Genomic DNA, 18,882 nt, shown 5'->3' on the forward strand with positions numbered 1-18,882 from the left:
TAAATATTTTTTCTTCAATGTCTGAGGTTCTGTCTTCCAGGTGTTCTATCCTATTGGTTATGCTTTCTTTGGAGTTCTTAATTTGGTTTATTGTTTCCTTCATTTCAAGGATTTCTGTCCATTTTTTTTTCCAGTATCTCTAACTCTTTATTGAAATGGTCTTTTGCTTCCCACATTTGCTCTTTTAACTGTTGAGTGGTGTGACCATTCAAAGCCTCCATTTGCTCTTTCATCTCATAATTTGCTTCTCTGATCATTTGAATTATGTGCATTCTGAACTCCCTTTCTGACATTTTTTCTGCCATGCTGTCATTGGATTTTATTGCTATACCATCTAGGTTTGTTTGGAACATTTTCTTCCCTCATTTTCTCATATTGCTCAGGTATCTACCTCTCTAGTATTGAAACTCTGAGATATTGCAGATTTCCTCTATTGACTAATATTGTCTCTGTAGATTTCCCATAACTTACCTCTTAGCCTTCAGTAGCCTGAAGTCTTGGAGGAACTTAATAATGCAGTGCTCCTCTAGGAAGCTGCCCCTCTAGGAATGGTGGCCTTCAGGTCAGTGGGCAGAGGTACCTCCACTTGTTGACTGATGGTCAGCCAAGTGGAGACTAGATTGCAGACTAGCGCATGTCTGATCTGGGCCTGTGTCTCTGGTTCTACCGCCCTGGTGGGAAAGCCTCACCCAACGGGGAGACTCACCCAGTGGGGAAGTTTCGCTGGGCAGCTCTCCTCCGAGAAGTTTCCTTTGGTCCACAACTGCCACCTGGACTGGGAAGCCCTCCTCTGCAACATTCCCAGGGGTCCTGACCTACCGCCTAGGCTGGGGAGAGCCTGGCCCTGTGATTGACTCCCTCGCTGAGTGGCCCTCCTCTGCTACATTTTCTTCAGACTGGAGCTACCACCTGGGCCTCGTACCCTCACTCTGCATCGAAGCCTCTCACTGTGTGGCCCTCCTCTGCAATGCTCCTGGTTGACTGGGTTCTCAGCTCCAGCAGGGAAGTCTCACTGGACCACTCTACTCCATGAAGTTCCCTGCATTTCAGGACTACTGCCCCATCCTGGGAGCCCAACCAGTGGGAGAGACTCACCCAGTGGCTCTGAGTTTGTCCTGAGTCTCTCAATACCTCCCCTTCTTGACTCCTGGGTCCTGTCAAAGTTCCTCTAGCCTCCTGTAGGTGTCTCAGGAAGGGAGCTGCCCTTCCAATGATGATGACCACACCCTCAGGAATAATTCATAATGCCTGCACCAGCCTATAAAGAAGCCTCTGGCTAGCTCCTAGATGTAGGCGGCCTGACTCACCCACCAGCTTGCTCCGTGACTGCGACCGACCAGTGATGGTGCCCGTCTTCAGTGCAGGGGTCAGGTGGTGTCCGCCTTAGGATTTTTAAAAGTCAAAGTGAAATTTTCAACGTGGCCATGTTCCTGCAATGCTAACATACTATGAAAGTAACTTTTCACAGAATTTTGTCATATATCCTATTTAAAACTGTTTAAAGTTATATTAAGAACCAAGTGTGGCAGCACAGGCCAGTAACACCAGCAACTCTGGAGGCTGAGGCAGGAGCATCACAATTTCAAAGCCAGCCCCAGCAGATTAGCAAGGCACTTCGCAACTCCGTGAGACCCTCTCTCTAAATAAAATATTTTTAAAAAGGGCTGGAGACATGGCTCAGTTGTTAAGCACCCCTGGATTCAATCATTGGTACCAAAAAAAAAGTTATGTTAAAACCCTAGAAAAGAAGTTTAGAGTGTTACAAGTTATCTTTGTGAGAAGAGTGTGAATTACCTTTGTCTATATTCTTCTGGTTTTTCAAATTTTAAGCCATGAACATATTATTCTTCTAAATGATGTTAGGAAAGAGGATTAAGATTCTGGGGTAGATAGAGAAGAGAAAATTTAGCAAATATACTCTTTGCATATTTTGATCTGTTCTGTAACCTTTAAATTTTTCTTAAGACAAGAGAATAAATCCCAACTTCTCAAACTCTATTAATAGAAGGTAAAAACATTTTCTTAAGGATAACCACAAATATTGACATGGTAATTTTAAATCTTAATATGTATTTGAGTGCACAATAGTTTTCAAGTTTAGTATTTAATATAAATTTAATTTTCATGAATGAGAAAATAGCTACATATACCATTCCCAGTTATTTAACTGAAGGAATCTAAGCTGGCACATAAAAGAGATACCTACATATCCACAGGCATCTCAACCCTGTAAGTTATGGAATCAACCTATATACCCATCAATGGATGAAAGGATAAAGAAAATGTGGTCCAAGGTGGATTAATAGTATTCAGTCATAAAGAAGGATAAGATTCTCATTTGCAGGAAAAGTGAATGGAACTGGAGATTGTCATATTAAAGGAAGTCAGTCAGACTCACACAAGTGTTGAAGTTTCTCACGTGCAATCTGGGCAGTGGGGAAGACAACAAGAAAGTAGTATGGGGACTATCAGGGAAGGGGATATTCTAATAATTGAATATATTTTTTAATGACTCTTTTATTGATCTGGATTTTCTCACCCTCTTTAGGAAATATTATCTACAGAACTTCCTTAGTGACTATTCTAGGTTATGCTCTTTGAAGATTTTCTTTTTCAAATCATTTAAACAGCTGAGAGAATGAATTTCAGATCCTGTTAAATATGTTTATAGTAGATATTTTTTCCATAACTGGGCTAGGGTTCTTGGTTAGCAGGCGTGAGGCTTTGTGTTCTGTCACCAGTACCACAAAACATTACAAAAATTATAACTAGAAATACTAAGAAAACACTAAGAATATATGATTTTATTTTAGAAAAAGTCAATCAAAAATTTAGATACCTCCCACCCCCCAATTAAATTGACTCTTCAATAGAGTCAAAACTCTAAACTGTGCTCATCTCCTCATATCTCTGTGTTCTTTCCCTCATTTTTTATTTTGAAAAATTCCTACTGTTATACATAATAGACAGTTTCATAGGTTAGTGTAGGGTGATGTACTTTAATCTTCTTTTAAAACTGTATATTTAATAGGAGGAAAAAGGTATCATTGGGATAGCTGCTTTAAATAATAGGTTATATTAGAAAAATCCCACACGGAATAAGATTCTTTGAATAAAATTCAAACAAATGATCTTCATTTGCAGTAATGCAATGAGAATTTACAAAAAAAACGTCAACTTAAAATATAGTGTCAGGGCTGGGAGTGTAGCCCAGCGATAGAGCATATGCTTAGGATGCATGAAGTCCTAGTTTAATCCCCAACATCCCCCCAGGTATAAATATATTATCTTTAATGTGAATAAAAAAATTTCTGACATGATTTTTATTTGTTGGTTGGTTGGTTGGTTGGTGGATGGTGGGCAAGGGAAAAAATATTCTTTTTTTTTTAATTCAAGTAACTTTATTCTTTGACTCCATCTCTCATCTATGCAGAAATCACCCCAGGTTGGAGGCTCCAGATCTTTGGCATCAGTGATATTCAGGTCAAGGTTACTTATGCCAGCACTACAGATTCAGATGCCAGAAGCTCCAGCTGCAGCAGAGGATAAGAACCGATGAAGAGCTTGGTGAGGGCACGGACCCCACTCTTCTTCACCGTGGTGTTGCACCCGATCCAGCCTTTGCATACAGCTCCCAAGAGCCTCCTCAGATGAAAGCTGGAGGTGATGAGCCTGGCCAGGGGTTCAAACTCCTTAAATCAGTCGACCTTCTTCCCAACAAAGGACTTTGTGAGAGGCTTTCTCCCTGAGGATGGAGAGCTGAGGCGTCTGGGCCATTGAGTCCAATACTGAGGCTTCCCCAGCAATACCCCTAGTCCAAGATGACCAGCATAGAGCTCTGGACACCACTCTGGCTCCAGGGAGCTGGCAAGGGTCTTTCTGTCAGCAGCACCAATGTGACTGATTAAGGAGCTTCTAGAAAAGTGATGCTGACCTGCATGTGGAAACTGGGTACTCAGTGTACAATGCTTGGGGCTGACAGCAAGAGCTCATGCCTTAATCTCCACTAATAACGTGGCATCAGGGACTTGCTGATGACTGCAGAATTGTCCTTTCTCTTCTTGAAGAGATTTCATAGCCAGAGGAGCAGTCTTTGATTGCCTGACTGTGATGCAGAAAGCTCACTGTAAGCGGCCTCCCGCAGAGCAACAGATTTAGAAGTGGACCTGCCTCTCCAGCTTCCCCTCTGTGGCTGAAGCGCCAGTGCTGAAGTGCTTAGAGCCAGGACTCACGGAAGCTGCTCCTGCATCTCTGTAACAGACATACTTTCCTCTGCTTTCCCTTGGCTCCCACATACTTCTGCTCCAAGGCCAGGTCCTGTTTCTCGGTTCTCCTTGACTTGAATTTCACCCAACGGGCTAACATGAAGGCCTACATCCTGGGTGATGCTGAATTCTCTTAGCGAGCCTCGGTGTCACTGTGTCAGCAGAGGCTAACACTATTCCTTACATGATCTTGAGTGACTAACTGCAGGTCCATAAACTCTTATTTATAATTTGAAATTTCAGAAGTTTTAAAATCCATTTTTGGGGTAGAATGGGAAGACTCATTTGATGAAAGACTTTGACATGGCCTGAATTGACTTGGCAGCAAAACCTAACCCTAACTAACACAGCTTTGTGTAAGTATATTTCATATATTTTACTATTTAATGTATTTCATATACTTTTACTATATTTTATATATTTTATTTAATTTGATTAGAATGCTATGCCAAATCTCAGATAATTTGAGCTCTTTTCCTATTCCTAGTTTTATAATTTTCTTCTCTTGTCTAGTTGCTCTGGCAAATATTTCAAGGACTACATTGAATAGGAGAGGTGAAAATGGGATTCCTTGTTCCAGTTTTTAAAGGAAATGTTTTCCACTTTTTTTTTCCATTCAGAATAATGTTGGCCTTGGGTTTCTCATAGTCTTTACAGTGTTGAGGTAAGTTCCTTCTATCCCTAGTTTTTTCTAGTGTTTTAGACATAAATGGGTGCTGTTCTTTGTGAGATGAGTTTTCTGCTCTATTAGATAATTATGTGTTCCTGTCTTTAAGTATATTTATGTGAATTACATTTATTGATTTCCATATGTTGAACCAACCTTCATCCCTGAGATAAAATTCTCTTGATCACAGTGAACTACCTTTTTAAATGTGTTTTTGTATGCAGTTCTTCTTTATTTTATTAAAAAAGTTTTTAATCTATGTTCATCAGAGATATTGGTCCAAAGTGTTTTTCCTTGATGTCTTTGTCTGGTGTTGGTCTCAGTGTGACACTGGCTTCATAGAATGAATTTGGAAGGATTTCCTTCTTTCCTATTTCATGAAATAATTTGAGGAGGATTGGTATTACTTCTTAAGTTCTGGTAGAACTTGGCTGAGAATCCATCCTTTCCTTTGTTTTTCTTTATTGGAAGTCTTCTGATGGCTGTTTTAATTTTATTAAAGCAAAAAAGTATGAATTTTAGAATATATCTGGCTACAAAAGCTTCTACTTCTTAAGGAATTATGGACCTTTATTTTTTTTAATGGAGAATATTGGACATTTATTTAAGCATGTGTTCAGTTTGGGATATCATTTCCAAAAAGAAATTTGAATTCTAGTAACAAGTACAAAAACATTTAAATTTAAAAAATATTTATCAGAAAAGGAAAGATTTTATCTTAACAGGAGAAGCCAAAGCCTGATTTAATTTTTGCCATCACTGAAAGGTTTTTCTTCTTCACTGCTGTAAGAGAAATGTGTACCTTACCTAAGAAAGAATTTCTCAGCAATGAGTGACAAGGAATGAGAATGGGCAACTCTGAGGAATCTCAGAGAAATTCATTCCAGAGAAGCATGGATAAGGCATTAAATTGATTCATGACAGATGCATGAGTAAGCCCATATTCCCTTGTGCTTTTCACCTTTATAGATAAGTGAGAGACCAATGAAAATAAGTGGGTCCTAACTGTTCTGATAAAATGAATTTATTTTCATATTGTTTACACTTCTTTTGCAAAGACCAGACCAACTCCTATAAATCACCTCAACAATCAACATTTTGGGGCCCCTTTCACATGTTGATGTCAAGGCCTATACTGAATAATGGAAATCTGTGCAGGTTCTTTTACTTTCAAAAAGTCTGTAGTTTGCTGAGAAGATGACATTAGCAGTTTGTCACTGTCTAATAATTCCTTACTACGTGCCAAACATTCTGGTATTTTATTTATTAATATTTTAGGGTACCAGAGATGGAACTCAGCGGCACTTAACCACAGAGCCACATCCCCAGCCCAATTTTGTATTTTATATTTAGAAACAGGGTCTCACTGAGTCACTTAGTGCCTTGCTGTTGCTGAGGCTGGTTTTGAACTCAATATCCTCCTGCCTCAGCCTCCTGGTCCACTGGGATTACAGGCATGTGTCACCATGCCTGGCCTTAGAGTAGTTTTTGTTTGTTTGTTTGTTTGGTGCTGGGGATTTGAACCCAGGGCCTTGTGCTTGAAAGGCAAGCACTCTACCAACTGAACTATATCCCCAGCCCCTTAGAGAGTTTTGATTTACATTTCTCTAACTGCTTGAGATGATAAACAGTTTTTCATATGTTTGTTAATCAATTGTATTTCTTCTTCTGTCAAGTGTCTGTTCATTTTCTTAGTTCATTTATTGATTAGGTTATTTGTGTTTTGGGTGTTAAGTTTTTTGAGTGCTGGATATTAGTGCTCTATCTGAGGTGCATGTCTTAAAGATTTTCTCCCATTCTGTAGGCTCTCTCTTCATGTTATTGATTGTTACCTTTGTGAGAAAAACTTTTTAGTTTGAATCCATCCCTTTTATTGATTCTTAATTTTACTTCTTTTACTTTAGGAGTCTTGTTAAGGAAGTCAGGTCATAAGTCAACAAGATGAAGATTTGGGCCTACTTTTTCTTCTATTAGGCACCGGATCTCTATTCTAGTGCCTAAGTCTTTAATCCACTTTGAGGTGATTTTTGTGCAGAGTGAGAGATAGTGGTTTAATTTCATTTTACTACATTTGGATTTCCAGTTTTCCCAGCACCATCTGTTTTCTCCAATGTATGTTTTTGGCCTCTTTACTAGTATGAGATAACCATATTTATGTGGGTGTGTCTCTGTGTCTTCTATTTTGTACCATTGGTCTACATGTCTATTTTGGTGTCAATACCATGCCATTTTTATTACTATTTCTTTGTAGTATAGTTTAAGGTCTGGTATTGTGATGCCTTCTGTTTCAGTCTTCTTGCTAAGGATTGCTTTGGCTATTCTGGATCTCTTATTTTTCCAGATGAATTTCATGATTGCTTGTTCTAGTTCTATGAAAAATGTCATTGGGATTCTAATAGGAATTGCATAACACCTTTGTTAGAATGGCCATTTTGACAATATTAATTCTGCCTATCCAAGAGTATGTAAGGTCTTTCCATCTTCTAAGGACTTCTTCAATTTCTTTCTTTAGTGTTCTGTAGTTTTCATTGTAGAGTTCTTTCACTTCTTTTGTTAGATTGGCTCCCAAGTCTTTTTTTTTTTAAGGCTATTGTGAATGGGGTAGTTTTCCTAATTTCTTGTTCAGTGAATTCATTCCTTATGTATAGAAATGCATTTGATTTATGGGTATTGATTTTATATCCTGCTGCTTTTCTAAATTCATTTATTAGTTCTAGAGGTTTTCTGTCGGTGTTTTTTGGATCTTCTAAATGTAAAATCATGTTGTCAGCAAATAGTAATAGTTTGAGTTCTTCTCTTCCTACTTGTATCTTTTGTTTTGTCTGTCTAATTGCTCTGACTAGAATCTCAAGGACTGTGTTGAATGGAAGTGGTGAAAGAGGGCATCCCTGTCTTATTCCAGTTTTTAGAATGAATGCTTTCAATTTTTCTCCATTTAGAATGATGTTGTTTTGGGGCTTTTACAACATTGAGGTATATTCCTACTCTCCATAGTTTTTCTAGTATTTTGAACATGAAGAGAGGCTGTATTTTGTCAAAAGTTTTTTCTGCATCTATGGAGGTAATCATGATTCTTGTCTTTAAGTTTATTGATGTGATGTATTACATTTATTGATTTGCATATGTTGAACCTGGCTGAAAATTTTAAATGCCTTATTTTATTTAATTTTTACAATAATCCTAGGGTGTAATATATTAACACTATCTTTATAATTCAGATACAGCAACATCAATCCAGAGGTTTTGAAAGACAAAAGAACTCACCCTAGGGCCAATAACCAGCTTGAGAGCTACAATTCAAACCAGTCTACCTGCAGGCATTTGATATTACTGCACATCTCATACTATACTCCAAACAGATGATACTCATAATAACAATAATAGAATGCTTTCAGTAGTGAGGATAAAATTTCAATTTGGAATCATTGGAAATCTTTGATAAGAAGTCATTATTTTAGAAGATAGCTAACTAACTGTCCACCAACATGTGTGCTCCCCCTTTCACACTGGAGCTATCTCTTGGGAGTGCTGCTTAATTAGGCATGACATTTTGCAGCTCCTGTGCTGGATGACTGGTTCTTGTAGTGGAATCTGGGTGGAATTGATGTAAATCCCTCCTTTATAGAGGCAGTAAAGATGCAGGTGGACCTTCCCCAACTTGTCCTTCTTCCTACTGACCAGGATAACTATAAAACTGCTGGTTTCAGAGGTATCAGTCCATAGGTGACTGACTCCATAGCTCTGGGCCCAAGGTGAGGCAGAACATCATATTGGAAAGATGTGGAGGAGGAAAGTAGCTTTCAAGATATGACAATCGGGAAGCAGAGAGCTATATTCTTTTTAATAGTCTTTAGTACTTTAAACTGGTAATAAGTATTAAATACATATTTTATTGATAGAAGTAAGAGTGAAACAGTATAGTGTGTAATCACTGTATAGTTTTGTGAATTAGTTTAACTCTTAAAACTGGGTAGAAAATGTAAAATGTAGACTAAGCTCATTAATTACCTATAAGCATTAACTAAATAAAAACATACTACTTTAGATATGGGGGTTGAGAGACAAAAGGAAAAACTTACTAGCTAATTTCAGTATTGCTCACAGTAGGAAATCAATGGCTTATAACCCCCCAAAATGGTTTTTGAGTATCTTATAAAATTATAGTAAAGTTGCCTATGGGGCCAGGAGAGACTACTGTGGACAGGGACAGCAACTAATCTTCTTTGGAAATTTTTTATTTTAACTTGAGACCCACTTAAATGTTTTATATAATTAATGTAACAAAGTTAAATTGCAATAACAAATAAAATGCAATAACAAAAGTCAAAGTGTTCTGGTTGTTTGTGTATAATCAGAGAGTATACTTGTCCAAGTGCTTACATACACAGTAATTTGTAGAATATCCCAAGTTGGTCAGATACCAGGGTTAAGAAGGATTGCTGGACAAGAATTTTAATTTATCACTTTTATGGTAGTGTTGATGCTTATTTCCTTAGGTTATTGTTTGCGTATTGTGGAGTAAAGTAAATGAGCAATTTATAGGCAACATTAATAACAAAGAGTTTTGTCATACGAGAAAGGAGAAACAGATATAAGATCAGTAAGAGTAAATAAAAATCCTGTGAACTTGAATTTGAATCAGAAGCATTAGTATACACTCATTTTTGTCTACGTACATGTGTAAATACATTTGTATGTTTGTAATTTTCTTAATTGTGTGAACTGAAAAGGCCATGAGCATCCCTCGCACCCAGACTGGGGCTTCCAAATACCACTTCGCACTTAAAAGAATTAAGCCTTCTTTAATAAATGACTGATCCAAGTCTAAGGCATGAAAAATATAAGATATGCCTAGAATAAAATATAACCCCAGAAAGAAAAGAAAATATCAGAGGTGAGTGGGGTTAGGTCATAAGGTCCCAGGAGCCAATTTGATTAAACTTCTACTATTCAAAGATGAGCTAATTTGAGCTTTAATAAGGATAACTATAATTAAGATGCATCAAATATGTAGATTTAAATCCATGAATTGTGTTAAAGCCTGATAGGGCTCTTTACCTCAAGACTTCACTTCCCTATTATATAGATGGGGAAACTGAGGTCCATCAAAGTTAAATGACTAATTCTACATAAATGATAAATCAGTGACAGAGAACTCAGACTGACACCTTAATTCTCACTGTTCTCTCTCTTATATAAAGCAGTACAAATCTGGCAAAGGTATGCAATTTTCCAAAGTGTTTTATGTAAGTTTTTTCCTTTGGTGTTCAGTAGAAGAATAGGATTCCTGTAGATCATGCTAAATACTTCCTCTTCACAGTGCACCTTAGCACTTTCAAGGTGCTAAAAATTCTTGAGGTAAAGAGTCACATCTTGCTTTAGCACTGTTTTTTTTTTTTTTTTTTTTTCAGAATTTGGGAAAACTCTTCAGAAAATACTGACCTAGGTTTTGTTTTGTTTTTGTTTTGTTTTTTTGTCTTGGTGGATGGGGTAAGGGGAGAAGGAGTTGGCTTGTGCATGTGTGTATGTGTGCATTTCTGTTTCTCATAGCATTGTTTATTCTTGATTTTTCAGTTGGGTTTTCTGCAATTGCTGAAGCATGTTTTAAGATAGTCATATCATCTGATTAGAATTGTTCATGCATAGGATTAACAAAGGGAGCTCCCAAGAATGGTCATTCTGGAAAAAGAATTTATCAGCCTTCTGGAACCATTTGCATCCTTTGGACCTCTCTTGTTCTGTAAGCCTCCCCTTTCCTTTTCTTTCACTGTGCTTTGCATTACTTTGCTTTGCTTTTCCTTTACTGTTACATCATGCAAAGACTGTATTTCATTCTATTGTCTCTGGGAAACAAACCAGACTTGTTTGGAAAGAAAACAACCCCTAGGGAGATAAGACTGTTATTAATTCTCATTTCTATCATCTAAAGGCATCAAATTAGATTAAGAAATAAGTAACATTCTGTGTTATTTGCAATAGATTTGGGATTACCTGAGAAGCAATAAAATTATTCCCTGGGGATTTTGAGAAGAAACATGGATTTGGAACTGTAACTGCACAGTCAGGGTTACTGCTGGGGTCCAGCCCTAGCAGGGGTCAGGGTTCCTAGGTGGATGGAAGGTGTCGGCGTGGTGGAGAAACAGCACACAGAGACACCAAGTGTTCTGAGGCTGAATCTGTCTTTATTTTTTCTGCCAGTATTTTTATAGATATTTTTCTTTGGTAATGATTATATCATTTTTTGTTAGTTTAAAACAAGAAAAACCTTCAAAAGTACAATCTATGCTTCTTCTCAAGGTACACATTCTCTCTGTATGACAGTTCAGACCAAAACAACCTTATTTCCCAGCTAGATTAAAACAACCTAATCTCCCAGCTAATCTGAAACAAACTTGTCTCCCAGCTAAACTGAAGGCACCATGATCTGCCAGCTTTCAACCTTCAGAACAAACACATCACTAGATTTTCTGAGAAACTACCCCCATCATGAACTGCAGTGTTTAACAGTGAGAAACTTTTACTATTATTAAAGGATAAAGAAATCAACTTATAGTTAATACTTAGTCTATTCTAATTTCATATAATAGCAGACTACAATCTTATTCTGATTCTTAAAGAATTAGACTAAACATAGGAAAAGCACAAATTATATTTATGACTAACCTAAATGTTTTTATGTAAAGTATCTCTAGAATCAATATTGAAACTAAGAAAGCAACAAAGGCTAAACACCGTGTCCAAGCTCAGAGGAATGCCTCTTTATCCGTCTATTATTATACTAAAGCAATCACAGCCTCTTTTTAACTTGAACACAGCTACAATTGTTTATTTTCATATATTTTATCTATGTACTACTGCCAAATTTTTATTGTGCACTATTTTATGTTCCAATACAGTAAAACCTTCCCAATGTTTTTCAAATAAGTTTCTAATGATATATTGATTATTAATATTAAAAAGCAACTACACATGGAGACATACCACGCCTATGGCCCCCAAGAGGGAGGACAATCAACAGAACCATGTCAAGTGTCGAGTCCTTTATTCCAACAGACCGTGTCAAGTGTTGGATCCTCTACTCCAATAGACCGTGTCAAGTGTCAGAGTGGCAGGAAATAGATACCACCAGGATTTGGAACTGGGGATACAAGGTAGATTTAAGGGTTATATCTGACCCAGATTCACCCCCACTGCCATATCTTTGTATGGCTCATGTTTACTTTAGTATTCATGCTCCCATTGGAGATAAGAATGTCACCCAAATCAGTTCATTCTAAAGTGAAGGAGGAGCTACCACAAAGAGACTTTGTCCCTAAATTCCAAAGACCCTTTCATTTCAATCCACCTCTCCAGGGTAAAACCTCCAGCTCTTTTTGTACTCCTTATTGGAGAAATGAATAGCCAAGCATCCTTAGCTCAGCCTCTACTCCCCTAGTGCTTGCTATGTGCTCTTGTTTCTCCTGCAGGACTGATGATGTCTTATAACTCTTTAATTGACTTTAGAGTATCTGACTATACTCATCAGAAAACTGAACTTTTCTTTTTAATGCCCCTTTGGTACTGATGATTGAACCCAGGTGCACTTAACCCACTGAACCATATCCCAGGCATTTTTTACTTTCATTCATTTATCTATCTATTTATTTATCTATTTATTTATTTATTTATTTATATTTTGAGACAGGATCTTGCTAATCACTGAGGCTGGTTTTGAACTTGGAATCCTCCTGCCACAGCCTCCTGAGCTGCTGGGATTACAGGTGTGCATCACTGCACCTGGTCAAAAACCCATTTTTGATGTGCTTTAAATCTCAAACAGACCAATGTAGTAGTGTCTTGCATCCTTACAAATCATTCAAAATTCTCAGTTGAAAATAATTCTCATGTGTGTGCATGCACATATTTGTGGAACTAAGAGTAGTCAAGCCTGTTCACTTCCCTGAACCCTCTTATATTTCTTCATCTGGAAGCAACCCTCATTCTTCCTGTGTTTCAACAAACTTTGTGCCACTGGCATGCTTTGTGTTGTTAATGAGTTTGCTCTATAGTGAGTAGAAGTGAAGAAAGCAAAACTAACAAAAATGAAGCAGTACAGAATTGCAAGAATGAGTGAAGGAAAAGAGAAGCAGCCTACTGCAGGAGAGACTCCATGAATTTGTTTAACTTAGAAATTTTTTGACCCAATTTTTACATCTGCCATTGCTCCTAAATTTAAAGTTCATTTTTAAGTTACTTTTTTTCCCTTCACTTTGGTGAAGGCTTTTTATTTTGCCTAATGTTTTTATTCCAGATTTTTCTTAATATATTTCACACTTTTTTTGAAGGATTGTCTGTGCTGTTTTTGTTTTAAATATAAAGTTTTAATGAGTAAGATTAGGATCTGACCTGTAAACAAAGAACAAATTTGGTTTCTAGGACACTATTTTATTTTAAAGTGTGGCTAAAAATATCTCTTAGTGTCGCTCTCGCCAGCAAGAACGACCCGGAGACGTGATGGGTGGCAAGCTTCTTTATTAACAGCTGATTCTTCTTTTTATTTCTTCCCCTTTTGGGAAGTTATTGTCACTTATATAGGTTATATCAACTAATTAGAATATTCATGATATGTGGGGAGAAGATAGACGTATATGGGTATAACTTGAAGCACCTAAGAATCACGCAAGAATCATGCAGAGGCCCTGACCAATTACTGAGACTTCCTCAAGGTGAAGTTAGTTGTATACGTGCAGAATAGCAGTTTTTCAACCTCACTGGCAGCTTGCCAGGCGCCATCTTGGCCAGGCTCCACCTAGGGCCAGGGGTCCGGCCGAAACCCCGACAGTTCCCCCTTTTTTCTTTTAAAAGAAAAGCTCGGGACCAAGCCTGTCTTAGGCGGAGTGGTCAACCACCGTCCTTACCCGTCATCGGATAACTGCAGAGCATGCTACAGCTCCTGTCTTAGGTTGGTACGGCGTTACCTACTACCTTACCCGTCTGGTCAATGGTCCAGCCTCGCGAGCCACACTTGTGGGGAGCTGCCGGCCTCTAGGGCAGCCATGGCCTGATGGAAGATGATACGATCTCTCGCTTGACTCTGGCGCACACGCATGATAGTGCGTGAGAGGAAGATAACAGCAATGATCATAAGCATGCATAATGCTCCCATACCAGCCCACTGCTTAATAAAACTGAAAGAGGAGGATAACCAATTTAGCACTTCAGACATTGGAGCTACATCAACTCTAGTAGCATTAAGGCTAACAATTTGAGATCTAAGAATAACTGTAAGATTATCAAATTCATAAGACCAGTTGGAACGTAGCTGAACAGACAAGATTCTAGACAAATTTGCTGCATAGCTGAAGTTATGATAAGCTATGGGTGTAACACAAAGTCCTCTTAGGTGATAAATGCATCCTACGCTTAACAGTTCCTGCAAAATGTCCATTTGTTCCTGGAGTAAGTCCACCCTCTGGTTCACCAAGAGAATTCCCGCTTTCATGTGTTGATCTACTGTTTGTTGAGTAGACAGAGCAGTAGCTGTCTGCTGGACCACTTCATTAAGCTTAGTTGCTGACTGTACTGATGTCGTCAAGGCTACAGCTGCTGCGGCTGCTGATGCAACTATGGTGGTAATGACTGCTGCGGTGATTCCAAAGTCTCTCTTGTTTCTAGAAAGCAATACTGGCAATTCATCATCTGTAACATAGACTGGGACTGGTAGGAAGGTAGGAACACACATTAAGTCTGCCAGCAGGAACCTAGAAGCATTTTAACATTGAGAGATAGCACAAATCTAAAGTACAATTGAAAGAAGCAGTTGTTTTGTTACATAGTTGAACTGTTCCTCCTAAGAGACTAAAAAGAGGTAGTAAGTTAGTTTATTCCGTGGAAACACACAAACTGAGCCGCAGCTCCAGTAAAGCACCGGGTTACCCTTATTACCCAGAGTTAAAAAAAACCCCAAACAAAGAGACAAAGAGAAAGTTTATCTTTAGGGGACCTGAAGGTCTCCTCTATTCCCCCTTTTTGTTTATAAAGAACATTTTTGAGGGTGAGATGTGTATGTTCAACAATACCTTGTTTTTGTGGGTTATAAGGTACATCTGTGGTTAGAGTTATTTTAATTTTAGTGAGGAATTGGTTCTTACCAATTTTAGTTTTTAAAGAAAAATTTAGACTTTATAACGTAGTACAAATTTTTAACAGTTGCTTAACCATAATTGTATAAACCCCTATTTTTAATAAAACTTAAGAGACACAAAGTTAAGAATGAATTGGTGTTTCTAAGAAATCCTTGTCATTTTACCATGTCATTTTACCATATAGATTAAACTTTGGCTTATATCAGAACATTAGTATTTCACCTTAGGAAAAACCTTAAATAGCTTTAGCTGATTTACATACACACAACCAACTTAGTTACACACAGACTTGTTGAAACTTGCCCTTTGTTACACACAGACTTTTTTATCCAGAAACATTTTCTTTTCCTTTTTATTAAATACATTTTTAAACCCAGAACCTTTTATTTTCTCTTCCCTATTTGTTGACCCCTTTTTGTTCACATTCTGAAACAACTCTTATGAAATTTTTGAATTTAGATAAATCACCCTATTTTAATAAGATTAAATATTTTGTTGTTTATAGTACTCTTAATTGAAACACAGTTGAAACTTTTGGGACCCTTTATATATAGAATTCCACTTGTTAGGATATAACTCTTAGTAACCTTGTTTTTAGTTTAGTGATGACACAAAGTAAGTTTAAACCCTTTTATTTACCAACCTATGAAAACACCAATAATGTTTAAGTATGTTACCCCATGAAATTAAAGGAGTTAAGAGTACCTGATGTTATTTAACAATTAGCATTTTAACTTTGTAAATTAACCAGACGTCTCTACAAACACATTTGAGTAATCCCATACATGTTAACTCCAATTTATTTATTTTATAAAAACCAAGATATCAGACAAGTGTCCTGAACAGGATCCGTTGCCTCTTTCCTGCTGAAGAAAAGTCCTAGAAGCAATTGATATTAGACATTGTTTAACATTAACATTTCATTAGTTTGACCACCTGGAGACTTGTAAGTTATTTTTAAAAATATTTTACTTTTATTAGTTTACCCAATTTAAATTGAACCCTTTTAAATCACGTGAATAAAAGTATTTGGATCCATTTTTAAATTTTAATTTTAAGAGCTCTCAGTTTTGATGCAGATAAGACATAACACCAGACAGTACGACATACAAATAACACAAAATCAAAGGCCTTGTAATTTATAGGTAAATGTTCATTGCAATGAAACAGCTGTTTAAAAAACTTCAGTTGAATAAAAAATAGAACTGATCAAAAATAAAATCATTAACCTAGGTATGTAGGATTAAAATTATGAGCTCAAAAATACAGCATTAAGGAAAAAAACAAAACAAAACAAGAATCCTGAAGAATAAGTCAGTTTTATGCAGCGGCCCAGGAATTTAAAACGGACACTTTTTTTTTTCTTCTTTTCTTCTTATCTTTAGGTTACCCCCCTTTTCTCCTTGAGACGCTGTAGTCACATTCCAATGTGGCAGGGGGAGGGAGGATCACCCAGGACTTTTTAACCCCTTTTTTGCCTGGTTGAGAAATCAGGTTAGGTTTGAATGCAGAAAATCATGAAACAATTATCTCTTACAATATTAAGAATTGATCCAAGACACAAACAAGCCACACAACAAACACAAAAATAACACACCACACACACAATTTGGTACCCCTTTATAAATTGAAACTAACTAATTTTACCGGGCAACGAGTCTGCCTTTTGTGAACTTTTACCGGGCTTTCAGTCTATTAACCTCTCTCTGTTACCGGGCTTCCTAGCCTTACTTATTTTATTACTTTATTGTTTTATTATTTTATTACTTTATTACTTACCACTTATTTTACCCTTGTCTGTGAAAAATTATTGTTCTTATGAAATTTTTGAATTTAGCCTAGTTTTAGACAATTCTATTCCTATGATTAAATCTTACAGCACTAAGAGGTAGTTTACTAGTTTAAACACACAAACAAAAAGACAAGCGCGTGCACGCACACACTCTCTCACGCACGCACACACATACACAGTTTGGTACCACTATATAAATCTGTATCTGGCCACTTCACTCGTCCCTCCTATGGGGATCCTTTTGTGATGAATTGTCCCTCCTCTGGGGAACCTCTTGTGATGAATCGTCCCTCCTCTGGGGAACCTCTTTTTATGACTCGTCCCTCTTACGGGGATCCTTTTGTGACTCTTCTTTTACCTTTTTCAATACTTCCTCTCCCTGTGTAACTGCCTTTTGTAAAGCCTCCCGAGGGGAACGCAAACAAGTTCTGACTAATGACCAAACTGCTAACGTCCCTGGGAGCGTTACCGGACAGCGCTTTAAATCTTCCCCCGGGTGTTCCCACTGTGGGATAGTTAACAATCCTTCTTCCAGAAACCAAGGTGAAATCTCCTCTACCTGCTTTAAAAATGCCCAAGCAGTTTGTCTTTAAGGAAGTGCCGTTAGCTTTAAGAATTTCTTTCAAGGGACCTTCCATTCTACATCTAGCAACCTCGTTCCCCATTTTTTGAGGAAACTTTAACCTCTCGTTCCTAGGAACTTTATCGCAATCACAATATTCTCGTCTCTAGGAAACTTCCCTGTCCACTGACAGATCTGGGTGCACACTTTCACGGATCGTTGCTCACCTCACTCACCTCTCCGCGGCACGTAAGATTCCCGGGTTTCGGCACCACTTGTCGCTCTCGCCAGCAAGAACGACCCGGAGACGTGATGGGTGGCAAGCTTCTTTATTAACAGCTGATTCTTCTTTTTATTTCTTCCCCTTTTGGGAAGTTATTGTCACTTATATAGGTTATATCAACTAATTAGAATATTCATGATATGTGGGGAGAAGATAGACGTATATGGGTATAACTTGAAGCACCTAAGAATCACGCAAGAATCATGCAGAGGCCCTGACCAATTACTGAGACTTCCTCAAGGTGAAGTTAGTTGTATACGTGCAGAATAGCAGTTTTTCAACCTCACTGGCAGCTTGCCAGGCGCCATCTTGGCCAGGCTCCACCTAGGGCCAGGGGTCCGGCCGAAACCCCGACATCTTAGAATCCTCTTTTCTCCACCCTGGTATCAGAGATTGAACCCAGGTGCACTTCACCACAGAGCCACACTCCCAGCCCATTTTTTATATTTTATTTTGAAACAGTCTTGATAGGTTACTTAGGTACTTGCTAAATTGCTGATACTGGCTTTGAACTTGTGATCCTCCTATCTCAACCTCCTGAGCTGCTAGCATTACAGGCACACGCCACCATGCCTCACTAGAATCTTGAGTCTTCTTTGGGGCTCAACTTGAAAACTAGGATTTATCAGAATTGGGGTTTAAATTTGAACTGAAATTGATAATTTCAATTCCTATTTTGAAAAATTGACAACATTCAAAATGAATTACACCCCCACAAAAAAAGGGCAGCAACCTTTTCTACATTTCTAGTATTCAGAATGGAAAGCTGTGACACTCACCATCAGACTTTTTTAAAATTACCTATTTTCAAACAGACTTTGCTGGAAGAATTAATTAATTTATATTTGTAGTGCTGGGGATCAAACTCAGAACCTCACAAATGCCAAGAAATCAAGCACCATACAATAGAGCTGCATCCTCAAACCTGTAGGGTGTTTATTTGTCTTATATCATTTAATATGCAAAAAATTATATATTAAATTCTTTAACTTCTGTGCTGTAAAGTTCTTTTGAAATGTATTGTAATGTCTCTGCCTATAACTTTCAGATTTCCTGTAGTATGCACTGAAGCAAACTTTAGGGGGCATTATGTTTTCATAGATAGGCAGATAAGTTTCAATAGGAATTTTGTTCATAAATGATTTAGTTGAAGCAATTGCCATACTGCTACTTTACATTATTGACATCT

Source organism: Sciurus carolinensis, chromosome 3, assembly GCF_902686445.1.
Source record: "Sciurus carolinensis chromosome 3, mSciCar1.2, whole genome shotgun sequence".
NCBI lineage: Eukaryota > Metazoa > Chordata > Mammalia > Rodentia > Sciuridae > Sciurus > Sciurus carolinensis.